At 38.6% G+C, this 16,325-nt stretch overlaps 1 protein-coding gene across 3 annotated transcripts in view; it reads left to right on the forward strand.

The window, feature by feature from the left end:
- The window catches only part of bmpr1aa (bone morphogenetic protein receptor, type IAa), a 201,535-nt gene that overhangs the window by 89,962 nt on the left and 95,248 nt on the right, over positions 1–16,325 (forward strand). The gene's annotated exons all lie outside the window — the stretch shown is intronic.

Below are 16,325 nucleotides of genomic sequence, written 5' to 3' on the forward strand. Positions count from 1 at the left end.
TGGGGATAAAGAACAATTATAATGTAACTTAAACAACAGAGATTTCAGGATAGTTAATCTGATCTTTTGAACTATTGAAATGTATTTTTTTGGTAGCAATTTATATTCAAACTATCAATTTTCCCTGTAATGCTGCAACTTTAATGTTTACAACCAATCACTTACTGTCGCGGTTGAGAGCTAAGGATTTTTTTCCTTTCATTATCACTTTTGGTCAAATTTGGCTCTAAGGTAGATTACAAATACTTGTGTGTTAAACCATTTCTGGTTAATGGAATAAAACTACTGTTGAATATTTCCTTGATTTCTCATATTTTCTTGCGACATAGAAGAAAGCCACTTAGCGCATCAAATCATTGTCAGAACATTCCCATTAGTCCCCATCACCAAACCCAATCCCTGACTCCCCCACTACCAGTACAGTTATATAAAAAAACAACTAATTTTTATTTATTTGGTGGCCAGTTTTATATACTAGTGGCAAGTTGAAAACCTACCCCCTTATTTGCCTTGGTTAGTTCCAGATCATGTATTCAATAAATATTTGCAGAGCAAATTAACATTATTTGGCAGCTAATCTGTTTTAGCAATGTCCTTAAAAAGAACATTCTCACATCCACATTATAATCAAAATTGCATTTTTTGTGTAAGTAAGGATGATCGGTTTCTTTTGGGATCAACACCCACTACACCTCCCCCCCCCCCCCCCCCCCCCAGCCCCAGACTGATTTTGAGTTTGATTCATTTAGCCGTATAAGCATTTTAGATTAAATGTTTCTAGTTTATAGATAGGATTCGATTTGCCAATATTCAGCTACACTATTATGTAAGGAATCACTTTTTCCTGCCATTCTGACCTATAGTGCATAACTTTTTTTTGTTAAATGATGGCTTTGAATGGAATGCTGTTTGGAGTTATACAGAACAGGCCTTTTTGGCTCAACGCATCCATACTGACCAAGGTGCCTTCCTGATCTAGTCCCATTTGACCTGCATCCCTTCTAAATATTTTCTATCCATGACGTCTTTTAACATTGTAATTGTGCCTGCCTCTACCACTTCCTCTGACAGCTCATTTCATATACCCACCATCTTCTCTGTGGAAAAACTTGTCCCTCAGATCCCCTCTGGATCTTTCTCCTCATATCTTAAACTTGTGCACTCTAGTTTTAGATTCCCCTACCCTGGGAAAAGTACTGTGACCATCCACCTTAGCTATGCCCCTCATGATTTTATAAAAACCTTTTTAAGGATACGCCTCAGTCTCCTTCGCTCCAGGAAAAACAGGCCCAGCCTATCCCATCTCTTGTTATAACTGCAGCTCTCCAGTTCTGGCAATGTCCTTGTGAATCTTTTGTGCACCCTCTCTAGCTTAATCACATCCTCCCTGTAGTATAGTGAACAGAAGTACACAATATTCCAGGTGCAGTCTCACCAATGTCCTATACAGATAAAACATGACGTCCCAACACTTGCACTCAGTTGCCCTTCCAATGAAGGCAAGTGTGCGATATGCCACCTTCACCACCTTGTCTACCTGTGCCACTACTTTAAGGAAACTGTGTACTTGTACCCATAGGTCTCTCTGTTCTAGAACACTCCCCTGGGCCCTGTCATTTACTGTGTAATTCCTGTGTAATTTGTATTATTTGTGTATGGGTTTTGCAGTTTGTTTCCTTAAGGAGTCAGAATTTTGTTCTTTCTTAGAAGCTCTGCCTAAGGAGGGTCTCTTAAGTATGTCGGAATAAACTGAGGGAAATCTGTGGGCACTGTGCAAAAGTCTGCCATGTTTCAATGGGAGATAGAGCTGTCTGATCAAAAATCTGGACATGTTATAAATTGGCAGTGTTTCTGACTACCTATAATATTGCTCTGTTTTTGCCCCATTTAGCACTGGTAACTCGCATAGCATTCAGGATGTGTTCCCTGGAACAAGAACACTATTGGAATTGATACTATAAGTGATAATTATAACATAATATAGAGAAAGATGCAGTGTGACAGACAGCACCACTGTGCCAGGGACCTGTCACAAACCCATGCCTTCCACACTGTTGTGCCACAAACCTGGTATGATTCCAGCAGTGAATTGCCCCATGGCTTGATGTGGAATAGATGCCTGTGAGGGCTGGTGTTGAGGGGGGTTGGTGGTTCAGCATGAGCAATGTGGCTGCTCTATGCTAATGTGTAGTTTGGGGATTCCTCCTGGCCAGTATGGTGAGTGGGGACTGGCAGCACCTGCTCCATGTGTTGACCAACCCGGATCCTATGATCTCTCTCATCATCTCTTGGAAGTGATGGAAGCAGCTGTCTGCTCCTCTTTGTTTTTCTGAATGGCTGTCCATCGCCCAGGGTTTTTCTGTGGTAATGTGAGGAGACAACATCCTTTCAGATGTAATGGAGAGTACCTAGGAATGGCCTGCACTCACTGTGCCAGTCAAGGTGCAACCCTCAATCTCACACAGCTTGCCCAAAGCCAACCTTCAGAGACATCCTATGGTGTTTCTTTGCTGTAGGGGCACTGATGGAGGGCAGTGATTCACACCGGGTTATTGGCATAACAGCATTCACCCTGAGTGGATGTGTTGTAACTTAGTGGGGTACGTGCATATGAGTGCTTAGGGTGGAGGACCAAAGACCTCTAATGAATCAATGCACGGTACCATTCAACTTAAAAATTGCCTTGTGTCAAAACTTAAAATATCAAGCAATTTTAATAGGTATTCCCTTTCATTATTAAAAGTATTCAAATCTAATTCTAAATTATTGATTGAAGAAAATGAGTAGGTTTCTATTTTATTGTGCTTTATTTAACTTCCATTGAACTCTAATTTCTATGCCAATGCCATATTAATTGAACAAAGTTCATTGTATTAAATCATTTTGTCAATGTAACTTAGTGTACTTGAAGTTCAATTTAGTTTAGTGAGTTTGTATTTTGTAACCTATTCTGTTTTTGCTTGGTGACCCTTTTGATCTGTAATTTCAGTACTGGTACCATATTAACTCTGAACACAGTGGGTACAGCTTCATCGACAGTTTTTCAACTTGCAACCTTTTTACAAATTCAATTTAATTATTTTGTTTAGGAAACTTGCTCTGTATGTACACAGTTCTGAATTCTTTGTGTGGCTTCTCTTGGATGACTGAACTTAATATTCTAAAATTAATACATGATTAAATGAATACATTATTACATTAATATATTAAGTTAATTTGGTTTTGATCTGTCTTGCTAAACTTTCATGTGCAGTATTTTTTTTTTCTCGTGTACATTTAAATTCCACTTCTGATGACCGTCTCTAGAGATTCCAAGGATGTTGATTTGCACCAGTAACTCTCTCAAAAAGCTTTACTGTTCTGTTTAGGGTTGAGCAAAAACCACTGAGTTTTCATGACACAGCAAGATAATTCACTAGCCTCTTGAAACTTTGATAGAGTAGCAGATATATGCACACATATATCTGAAGTTACAATGAGCAATAAGGAACCATCTTACTGCTCATCATAACTGCAGATATATGTGTTATGGAAGGTGAAGATCTAAAAGCTGGGATAGCATAGCGTGAAGGAGAAATGTTATATGATGCACAATTAAAATCGAGACCTGCTTGTCAACCACTTCATTTCTTTCTTCACGAGCATAGCTTGGAAAATAAATGGCATCACTGAAGAACTGTCCTAATTTAAGCATGCTTCAGTCAACCATTTGTCTTATGGAGACATGAGACTATACATGCTGTAATCTGGAGCAAAAGAAAAACTGCTGGAAGCAGCAGCATCTGTGGAGGCCAAGAGGTGGTCGACACTATCTTTTGCTCCATTTATTTTATACCAGAACTGAGGTCTTATCTTTTGGATTTGAGGTAGAGTTACCATTTCTACCCAATGGTTTATTGTCAATGAACTGAGCAACTGCTGATGAGAAAGTGTTCTACTCCTGCTTACTGTGTAGCTGGATCATGCAAAATGTGTACAGGCAGTTACTGCTGAAACTGCCTGCATGTACCTCTGTTTCAGGTCAGAAGGTGACAATTGAACTTCGGACCTTCAAACTATCTGCTTGCCAGAGAAGTGAATCCCTCTTTGATCACTCACCGTGCCACAAGGAGCTGGATTTCTCATCCTTTGCCTCAGTGACTGGCCTCTTAGAGCAATCCAGGCTCTACCGATATTCTTCAGTGTAACTAGAATTCTGAATGGTGAGGAGCCTCTAGCTGAATGAGACCCCAGGAAGGAAGATGGGCTGAGCAACTAATTGTTTCTTGTGTTGAGAATGATAGAAATTAAATGCAGAATTCCTGAACCAACAACAAAATAGCAAGTTACCAGTTGTACAAAAATCAGTTCAAAACACCAGTTCACACTCAATATTTCAATTTACTTTTGGATAATGGAGAGAAAAGAATGTTAAAGTAACTGGAATCTGCATATTGCTCTTTCCAATGCGAAAAATTATTTGGTTTCACCTCAAGTCATCACTTCAGGAATCGAGTCAGGAGGGAGTGTTGTCATTTACTGGAGGAATGCAGAATATTCCCAGCAGCCATCGTACTCCGTGTGGATACAGGACAAGGAGAATATCTGACTCCGACACCCTCATGAACAATGGATACTTGGGGTCACCATCTTCAATTGCATCTCGTCTCATCTCAACTTTCCCTTTACTAATTATAGCAGTCCAGCTTCTCCATTCTTTCTCCAAATTATAAGCTTCTCATCTATTAGGTCTTTTCTGCAGCCTAAAAAAAAATTCCAGAGTCAGTAGGTTTGTGTTAGGTATGGCTATCAAGGGATCCAGAATTGTGGTTTGATCAGTGGAGTTGAAGTGCGTTAGCCTTGATCTGATTGAATGGCAGAACACTTGCCATGAACTGAAAGACCTATTCACATTCCTGTGGATTTTATTACTGATTCCAAGAATAGTGTTGAAAAGTTTCATGCGAAACTCTCTTTGGGAAGACGCACGTTACACAATGTTAAGTTGTTTTTTTATTCTAGACGTACCATGATGAACTCATTGAAATGGTAACCCATTGTTTTCAAGTACTAAATGGTATTGAATGCTATTAAGTACAGTTGTGCCGATTGTAAATCAATCAACAATAACTGGTGAACTGCCTGCATTCCTTGAGCTATGGTATTCTTTTGTTGAGATTGCATTTCCTCTTGCTCTTTTGGATTTTATTAGGATTTGGAAAGTATTCTTATTACCATGCTGATAACTTTCAAAACAAAACTACAGGTGGTATTTTGCTGCAGACAAATTAATACAGCAATTTAGTCCTCTGCTCCATGATGTGTATGTGAGTTTGTTTTAAAGATAAAAGCTTTGGTCATTTTTATACTAAGTGTAGTATATGAGCAATATCATCGGAACAGATAATCTGACCCACAAACCTCTTCTGCCATTTAATGACATCGTGGTTGATCAATGACCTTGTGCCACGTATCTGCTTTTCCTATATCCCTCATAAACTAGTTCTTATCCAAAGTCTCCCAATCTCAGATTTAAAATTAACAATTTACCTATTGCTTCTTGTCACCTGTGGAAAGATGTTCTAAACTTCTGCCTCCTAGCTCTAATTTTTAGACTATACTCTAATTAACCAGTGCAAATAGTTTCTCTCTTTCAAACAGTTCCCCTCTTTAGAATGTTGACATTATTAATTAGATCAGCCCATATTCCAGGGAATACAACTTTAGTCTGAGTCATCTTTCCCCATAATTTAACACCTTGCAGTCCAAGTATCATTTTTGTAAATCTTCACAGAGGATATTCCTTTTGAATAGTGGTTTGTGGTGCCCAAAACTTCTCTCAGTACTCCAGGTGTGGTCTAACTAGGACTTCATAAAGCTTTATATATAAGCTCCTGCATCATCTCCGCCCCACTCTCTTGTAGTCTTTTCCTGTAGGTATAAAGATCTGTATTCCCTTAGGCTCTTTAATAATTTTCTGAACCTGTTTCTTTAATCTCTATAGATGAGACCCCCCCAAGTAGTTTTCTTTAAACCTCAACTGCTTCTAGCTTTTCACTGTTTAGAAAGCTCTCTGTTCTATCTTCTTTTGGGTATAAAATGGATGATCACACATTTGCCTCAATCAGAATCTAAGTGCCACTCTTTTGCCATTCACTTAATTAATGAGTATCCTGTAGGAAGTGAATCACCTCCTGATTCCTGAATCTTCCCCAAAACCTACAAGGCATGGGCCAGGCTGTGATCAAGTTCCATCCAGTTGTTTAGATACGCTAGTTCAGTGCCATCTCAGGGGGAGAAAGCTTGATAAGAACCCCATCTAAACATTTATTCCTGTTATTGTGTACCCTTTACAAAATGCACTACAGCAATTCAGCATGTCTACTTTGATAGCACCTTCCAAATCCCTGAGCCACCACCTCAAGGGGCTGGGAATAACAGCCATGGAACAATACAATCCTGCTCTAAAAATATATTTCCATTCCTCCTTCATGCTGACAAATACTGGAACTTCCTGTTTAATGGTATTGTGGGAATATCCTTATGGACTATAGGAGTTCATCAAGCTTGATATAATGATAGCTTTACCAGTATCATCCGCAACCAATAAATTTGCTTTGTAATTTTAGGTTTCCATCTACACTGCAACTTGCACATACTACTTTCTTTCATATATAAATCTCTAACAAATATGGCAAATGGTTGAGGCCCCAATGGAAATTCTTGTAGGGTACCATGAATAATATTCCACAGATTTGAGAACCTCACCATCTGCCACTCAGCTCGTTCCCTAAGTGTTTAGTAATTTGCTTTTGAATTCCTTGAACATTAAGGGGGACTTTATCATATATTCCGCAAGACTGTGTGAATAGCATCCATGGATATTGTACCGTCCACTCAACAGTCAGCTCTAAAAGAACTCAATTTTTTGAGCTTGAACAACCCTTTTGACGTCCATAAACTAATTTATTAAGGTACTCAAAGACAAGTGGAGTAGTTCTGGATTTGAACTGTCTTCAAAGCCTGTCCTAATGTATGTTCTTTATACTTGGAAGTATGAAATGGTAATTGTTTAAGTTTTTATCCAGCATTGGAGCAGGACTAATGTCTGAAAATGATGCAAATGTGCAGGAAATAACATCATCTCAGTGGGGAAAGGCTGGCAGCCACAGAGTCAATGTGGCCAGCCTAACTTAAGCAGAAACAGGCTTTTTCATCCAGGAAATAATCACATTGAAATGAAAGCCATCTGGAAATCATTTTCAGTGAAGACAGATGTGGGTAGCCGGCATAGTGTGTGTTTCTGGCTTGCACGTGCCTCAAAGGCAGTAAGCATCCATTTTTCCAAGACTGAGCTGAAATGTACACTTGTCATGCAACTACCCAATGAGAAAACCTTTCAAAAGCATGCTGTATCAAACTCCTCCCTTTAAACACTCCTTATCGTGAGATGATGAACAACACGACAGGGACATGCTAGTGATACATTAAATATTAATAACGTAGCAAGCATTTTCGTACTCATTGCATCACATGTCTGTAACTACTTTTCAGAGGTATTTTCTGTTGGCTTAAATGAAGAGAGTGTAGCTAGAAATAGAGATTGAACCCAACCCTAGACTATGATTCAGGTCTGTACTAGATAGCTTCTCTAATTCAGTGTCACCAGGCATTTCTGTAAGAAGGCTCTTGTCCTTTGTGATCAGTTTTATTACTATTCTCCAATATCTCGCCTTGTGGTAAGAAGCCATAAATTAGGAGCAGGAGTGGGCTACTTGGCTCCTTCAGCCTGCTCTACCACTTAGTCAGATCATGACTGATCTGATTGTAACCTCAATTTCACATCCCAGTCTACCCAAGGTACTTTTTCACCCCTTGCTTCTCGAGTATCCTTTTAACTCTGCCTTAAAATATTCATAGAATCTGCTGCTTGCCCTATGAGGAAGAGAGTTCCGAAGACATTCAACCCTCTGAGAGAAAATATTCACCTCATCTGTGTTGTATAGTTTGAATTTGATTCTCCCAAAAGAAGCACCCTCTCCACATCCAACCTGTCAAGACCCCTCCAGATCTTATGTATTTCAATCAAGTTACCTCCCACTCTTCTCAACTCCAGTAGATTCAAACCCAACCTGTCCAACCTTTCCTCATAAAACAACCCTTCCATTTCAGGTATTAAACCTTCTCTAAGTTGCTTCTAGCACATTAACATCCTTAAATAAAGAGACAAACATTCTGCATGGTACTCTATATGTGGTCTCAGTAATGCCTTGTATAACTGAAGCACATGCTACCAGATTTTGTATCCAACGTTCTGTTGGCTTTCCTATTTACTTATTGTACCTGCACACTAGCCCTTTGCAAATCATGCCCTCGGACACCAGAACCCTCTCTACAGTGTCTCACTATTTAGATATTTTTATTTATTTTTCCCTGTAAAAATGGACAATTTCGCATTTTCCCACATCAGACTCCCACTTGCCAGATCTTTGCCCACTCACTTACTTCCTTTGTGATGTCCTTATGTCATCTTCACAACTTCCTTTCCTTCTACCTTTGTGTGGTCACAGGCATATCTTATTTTCCTGGCAGCAGACTGATGAATACTTGTCACATGAGATCAATTGTACATGAAAACATATGGGAATAAAGGGAATGAAGCTTGCAGTGAATTCCAATATTTTGATAAATTCCTCCACATATTAAAAAATACAAAGCATGCCACACAATCACAAATTACAGAAATCACTGAAACAAGTTGGCCCTAATGTTAAAGAGAATTCTATCTTGCTCCACCTGTCTCCTATACTAGATGCATGCATGTAGCTTTCTCATTGGGCAAGAGGTCAGAAATTTGATCTGCAACCTTATCCAACTCTTCTTGCCCAGAAATTGACCAGTCGACCCATCAATTAAAAATTAAACCTGGTACTGTCTCCTAAGTGTCAAGCTCGGGCAACTGCCAGCCCTCTGTGTACATGTGAATAGAAACCATTCCATGATGTGAATGTTTACTGGAATGTTGTAACAAATGCCTGTCATCTGAAACTTGTGTAAACCACAAGAAATACCATTATGGATGGGCATTTCTGACAAATGTATTCCTGTAATGTGTGTGCTGTGGATTTTAACTATTTGGATCAAAATTATATTTAACAATAACAACTTAATAAATTTTCTATAATTCCTTCTAGGTCAAATGATTAAACATCCTGAAATGTAACATCTAAATTTAAAGTTTAAATAATTCTTGTGATTTTATATATGTGTATGTATATATGTGTGTGTGTATACAAATGCATCACAAATTATAATATTGTGTTCATTTTAATTTCACTCTTCCAAATTTTATCTCCCAAAAGTTTTGCAATATTGAGCTCTCTGTATCTGACATAAGCTTTCCTTTTTTTTTTGTTTTATCCTGCAAGACTTTAGATTGGGAAGCCTCAATCATTTCCATAGTTAGAACATACTTGTTCTGAACTTGCACTGCCCTATCCTTGGGTGCCTCCCACTGCTCTAACACTGATTCACCTTCAGGTAGTTGTTTCTAATCCGCACCAAAATCAATCTCGTAAAACTAGCTTTGCCCCAATTGGAAATCTTTCTTATCCTCCTTTTGGTCTTTACAAAAATCTAACTGTATAATGGATAAAATCATGACTACAGTTGTTAAAATGCTCTGTGGCTACCTCTTCAGTGCCCATGCCCACAGTCACCACTCTCACCTCAGCTTTGGCAGTTATCAAAACTGCAAAGGCTTTTAAATGTTTCTGAATATAAACTTAAACATTTTAAATTATTATTTCAAAAAGCTAGAAACAGTTAAGCAATTAAATAATTAAAATGGAACAGTTTTTTTTACAAACTTGCCTTAACCATTCATTTGACACTATTCCCATCCAAATCAGCGGTTGTGGATCCTCTATCTTGATGTTCTGAGAGATGGTATAAATTCCCATGCACAACAGTAATTTTTAATTTAACTAATTTTCTCTCCAACAAACCATTATTCTCGCCACCCTCAAACAACTACCTTGTCTGAGAACCTTGTAACCTGCTGAGGTTTCCTTCCTACAGTTAAAGTGAGAAAATAATGAGGGGAAAATGCCAATAAAATGGGGGAATAGTGTAGAGGTATGACACCACAGCTATTAGTGAAAGGCCTTTCATTAATAGCTGCAGTGTCATACTTCTACACTGTTCCCCCATTTTATTGGCATTTTTAAAAATATTCCTTGTGTTGAAGCACATACCATTAAGCATTTGATAAACTTTGCTGCCTTTCTTCCAAATCTTTTGTTTGCTCTTCCTTCCAAATTAAATTCCATAAGTTTCTTGCCTTCCATATTCAACTTTTCCTTTCTTCTTCCTGAAACAATGCTCAGGTACCCCTCCTCCTACCAAGCTTGTTTATCCTCCTCAAAGACGCTAAAAACCTCTCTGCGATGGAATTAATTTTGGCCCTGTTCAAATACATGACATATGTAGTAGAAACAGGAGTAGACCATTCAACCCTTCATACCTATTCTGCCATTCACTAAGATAGCGCCTGATCCTTACCTCATTGTCAGCTTTCTTGCACTTATATCTCTTGATTCCCTTAAAATCCAAAAATCTGTCAATCTCTGCCTTGGATATACTCAGCTACTAAGCTTCTACAGGTCTCCTGGAGAGAGAATTCCAAACATCCATTACCCCCCAGGTGAAGTAATTCTTCTCCCCTCAGACCTAATGGCAAACCCATAGTTCCAGATACCTCAGCCAGGTTAAACATTGTCCCTGCAACTGCCTTTTTAAATCCTGTAAGAAGTTTGCACGAGATCACTTCTCATTCTTCCAAACTTAAAAGAACATAGGCCCATTATTTTTAATCTCTCTTCATTGGACTATCCCCCACTGCCAATCTCAGGAATCAATCTGGAGAACCATTTGTTGCATTCTATTATCACAAATGAATTTTTCCTTGGTTAGGGAGACCAGATTGGCTTTGGTCTCCCCAACAGCCTTGATAATTGTAGTAAGGCACCTTTAATCTTGTCCTCAAATCCTCTTGTAAAACAGGCCAATGTTTCATCTGCCTTCCTAATTGTTTGCTGTATCTACACAGTAACTACCATTGATTCTTATACAAGGATCCCAGGTACCGAAGAACACCAACACTTTTCAGTCTCTCAGCATTTAAAAGGTACTCTGCTTCTCTGTTTTCTCATCCACCAAAGTTGATGATTTTATATCCTCACAGTCGATTAACCATCCTCAATCCAAGACAGTGTATATTGTCCATTCCCATGTTCTATAATCTTGTTTAATAATCTCTTCTGAGGTACCTTATCAAGGCCTTCTGGACGTCCAAATACACCACATCCACTGACACCTGCTAATCAATTCTTCTAGTCACAACCTCAAAAAAAAATTCTAACATTTGTCGGACTTGATTTCCCTTTTATAAAATTTTGCCCTATCTGATTTTCTCTAATTTCCCCGTTTCCACTTCCTTAACACTAGATTGTAGCACTTTACTGCTGACATCAGGCTAACGAGACTGTAGTTCCCTGTTTCCTCTTTCCTGCCTTAGCGGAATTTCAAATTGCTACCTTCCAACCTGTATGAACTGTTCTATCACTGAATTTTAGAAGCTGACAACCAGTGCATCCTCTCTCTCCAGAGTCATTTCTTTTAAAATCTTGGGATGGGATCAGTAGGTCCTGGGGATTTATAGACTTTCAGTTCTGTTCTCCAATACATTTTAACTAATGCTGATTTTGTTCAACTCGACTCATTCAAGATCTCTTGTTCTCCACCATTTCTGGGAGTTTTGTGCCTTCCTTGAAGACGGATACAATATATTTGTTTAATTTCTTTGCCATGTGTTTATTCCAATCTGGCTTGTAAGATCTCAGCTTCCCCAGACTGAGTTTCATTCCCAGAAACCTGCAGCCCTCTAGTATGTTGCGCTGTTCGCCCTCCTACAGACCTTGAAGGACATCCCTGACCCATAACCAGGAGGCAACAGGCCAACCATGAAATTAAGTCTTTTCCCTGCTCCCAACTCATTGAATCCCCTATCTCTTCAGATTTCCTGACCTCTGTCCCTACCCTCAATGCATTACCTCACAATTATGTGGATTGAATTATATTTTCTGCTTTTTTTTGTGCACTCAATCACATTATTTGAAACATCCTGTAATTGACAACTTTCTTCCTCATTATTATCCACATCATCATTTTTGGTTTGTAATCACTTTATATTTTCATCTGTTTTTATGGTCCTTCCTCTGTATATGTGCCCACTCAAGATTTTAATTATTTTCTTTAATGGAATATAGCCATAAAATATTTGTAATTGTCTTCACCAAAACATGAACCATCAGAGAGAAACAAAGGAAGTCCCTCATACAGGATTTAGCACTGTGTAACTGAGGTTTTCTTAAAAACAAAACTATGTTTGTTGTAATCTTAAATATATATTAAAAAAATTCAATTGTTGTTATACTAAATAAAGCCCGAGGTCTCCTTTGTAATGCTTCCGTGATGTCAAATGAAAGAGTTTCATGTGGAGGCAGTTGCAATGGGATTAAAGGCCAAGATTAGCGAGGCGAATAGTCTTAGGCTACAGGACAGTATTGATCAGTTGGTAACATGCGCAGAACACTATCCGATGGAATGGCATCCCTAAGTGTTGGGTGATACACTTTCAAAGTACAGGACCTACACCTAATAGACTCACTAGGGAGTATTGAGGAAAAGAGGATCCTTGGTGTACAAGGCTGAGGATCCCTGAAGGTGGCAGCACAGGTAGACAGGGTGGTAAAGAAGGCATATAAGATGCTTGCCAGGGCATAAAATGAAAGTTCAGGGGGGTTATGACACAACTTTATAAAAGGTTGGTTAGGTTGGAGTCCCGTGTGCCATACTATAGGAAGGACATAATTGCATTGAAGAGGGTACAGAAAAGATTCTCCCCTGGATGTTGTCTGTGATAGAATATTTCATTGATGAGGAGAAACTGGATAGGCTGGGTTTGTTTTTCTTGGAGTGAAGTAAACTGAGAGGGGGTTCTGATAGAGACTTGCAAAATTATGAGGGGCAGAAAAATGGTGAATCATAGGTAACTATCCATAACAGAGGTGTCTAAAACTGGAAGATATAGGTTTAGGGAAGGGATTTGGAGGGGATCTGAGGAGAAATTTTTGAAAGGGGTGGTGGAATCTGGTACTCTCACAACATTTAAGCAGTATCCAGACTAACGGTTGAATCCCCAAGGCATAGAAAGCTATGGATTAAATGCTGGCAAATGGGATTAGAAAACTGGAAGATATAGGTTTAGGGAAGGGATTTGGAGGGGATCTGAGGAGAAATTTTTGAAAGGGGTGGTGGAATCTGGTACTCTCACAACATTTAAGCAGTATCCAGACTAACGGTTGAATCCCCAAGGCATAGAAAGCTATGGATTAAATGCTGGCAAATGGGATTAGTATGGATGGGTACTTGACAATAAGTATGGACATCGTGGCCAAGTTGCCTGTTGCTGTGCTGTATGACTGTTATTTTGAATCAGCTAACTGAAAATTAGAAGGCCATCAAATATTTTCGGAGCACATCAGTTTTTAACATGGTGACAAAAAATAGTGTGGGGGAGATTTTTTTTCTCATGGTCTTCATAGGAAATCACATTTTAAATCATAAAAATAAATTGTAAAATTTGTGTTAGTCTTCCTCTTCATATTTCCATACGTGTTGCTTAAGCTTTCATTCTGATCAGTGTATGTCTATCTTCCTCCTTTATTGGGGAAGATCAAATGGTTGTATGATTAGAGACACGAGGGTATACTTAACAATTGGCTGATTCCACTGAACAGCAACACACATTGGCTTTGCAAATATTTCATAAAGCTTCTAACCTGAGTTTTCAACACTGATATCATCTGTCCTCTGACTCTCTCCAAATAACTATCATTCAGTTTTAATCCCTGATGGTGACTGTACATCCATGAAAGTATCTCAGCTCTGTTCTGTACCATTTTTGCTTTCTACTGGTATACCCTCTTTTTAAATGGGGTCCCTGACGGTGACCCAGGCTGGTAATCAAGGGAAATTTTGACCCCACCTGAAGTTCCAGCCACAGTTTTTTAACTCAGCATAGATTGGAAATTGAGCTTGGAACCAACTTGTGTGGCTGGCCAGGTATTGCTCATGTTGTGCATTTGCCTATTCAATCATAGGTGCTCAAAAGAAGTACTTCAATCAACCAGCAGTGTTTTTGGCAGTTGTATTCAAGTCAGTGTTTGGCCACTTTCCCCATCAGCGTAGAGAAGCATAATGAGTGGAAAAATAAGCAGGGAAAGAATTTACAAATGACGCATTATGTGAGCAAAAGAATGTATTTGGCTGCATCATTTAATAAAGAAAATATAATGAACATGGCAAAAGAAATTGTTTCCATTTAAAAACTTAATTGTTTGTCATGTTGGAAATCGAATCCCTTCTATTATTTGCATCATTGAATGATGTGCTCTGAATTGTTTTGATAAACAAATTCATTTATTTGACCGCTAGATTTTTATCAACTGGGTGCCTGCTGTTTTTATTTGGGTGGTTAGAAGACTGAAAATGTTTGCAAACCAGTTTGACAATTTTCTCCGGTCCTGTTACTGCAAAATTTTCTCCAGTGATTTCCATGAATAGGTCACACCCATGCAGTATGTGACCATAATAACAGTGAAACAGTGATCATTCCAGCTATAGCTTTGTGTGTGTGATTTTTCTCCTCATAAGTTTCCCTGTGATTATGTTTAATCATTAATCTTTAGGGAGTATTTAATATGTTAATTCTCTGATCTTGTTCATTCTGCATTATTTTGGCAGTGAAAGTTGAAATTTAAACCATTTTGCTATGTGATTGTATCAATTGCTGTCATGAAATTGTAAGAACTAAGTTCTCAATATATAATAGTATAAACTCTTCGCTAATGAGGGCTCAAATTCCACTGTTCAGCTGGGAGAAGAGCAACAGCACGGATGTGGGTTTTCAGTATAAAATTAGAATTAAATTGACATCAGCACAGCATGTTAAATTACTGATGTCAAAGCTCAGAGATTCCAAGTCAGTGCAGAAAATAATTTGGCTTGGAATTTCCATATCACTATCAAAAGAATTGAAAGTCTGCATCTGGGTTGGAAGCAAATGAAGTCAAATCATTAGGGAACCAGGACTTCCGAGTATTACCGCAGCACTCTATGGGTCAGTTTTAAGATAAGTTTAATTGCAAGGTTGCTAAGCAACATTTAGAAGTCCTTGAAATAAGTAGGAAAGTTCTGAAAAAGAGATTGTCTGAAGGTTAAAAAGAAAAGTCACCTCTAGTCTTTGCAGTTTAGTTATTGAGATGATAAATATTAAACAAGCCTATTTGACTGCATTTATTAGGTTTACCAAAAGGTGCTTCATTGGTGAGACCTGTGCAACAGAATACAAGATGTGGCTGTTTGATAAATGTGCATTATTCAGGAGATGTTCCCTATAGTTTAGTGTCTTTAAAATTCTCAGTGCTTTTTAACTATAATTAGCAATGTAGTGTCAAGTTAAGAAATCCAATGTGCTTTTTTATTTGCATGATGAATCATTTGCATAAGAAGGGAAAGAGATTCCTTAATTTTTCATTTAACATCCTTAATCTAACAGAAAACTCAAACTAAATTACATCAGATGTGGTTTCTGAGAAGTACTTTGCCAGTTGTTAATGGCTCTGTTAATCATAATATTTACAGAAATTATTCATTATATAGTTTGACAACTATGATGAGCTCACTGTTCAAATACAAACACACAGAATGCAGTTACAGTGACTATATCTGGCATTTTCTAATTATTTCTAGTAGTTAAAGCAATCATAGCGTCATAGAGCAATGCAGCACACATATCGGCCCTTTGGCCCAACAAGTCCATGCAGACCATGGTGCCTACCCAGCTAGCTTTAATTTCCTGCATTTGGCCCATATCACGCTAAGCCCTGCCCCTCCATGTACCTATCCAAATGCTTCTTAAATGATACTATTGTACTTGCCTCAGCCACTTCCTCTGACAGCTCATTCCATATACTTACCACCCTCTGCGTGAAAAAGCTGCCCGTCAAGTCCCTTTCAAATCTCTCCCTTCTCACCCTAAATCTATGCCCCCTGGTTTTGGATTCCCCTACCCTGGGGAAAAGACTGTTACCATCCACCTTATCTATGTCCTTCATGATTTTAAAAACCTCTATAAGGTCACCCCTCATTCTCCTATACTCCAAGGAATAAAGACCTATCCTGGCCAACCTCCTACTATAACTCAGGCCCTCTAGTCCTGG

This window comes from Pristis pectinata, chromosome 30 (genome assembly GCF_009764475.1).
Source record: "Pristis pectinata isolate sPriPec2 chromosome 30, sPriPec2.1.pri, whole genome shotgun sequence".
NCBI lineage: Eukaryota > Metazoa > Chordata > Chondrichthyes > Rhinopristiformes > Pristidae > Pristis > Pristis pectinata.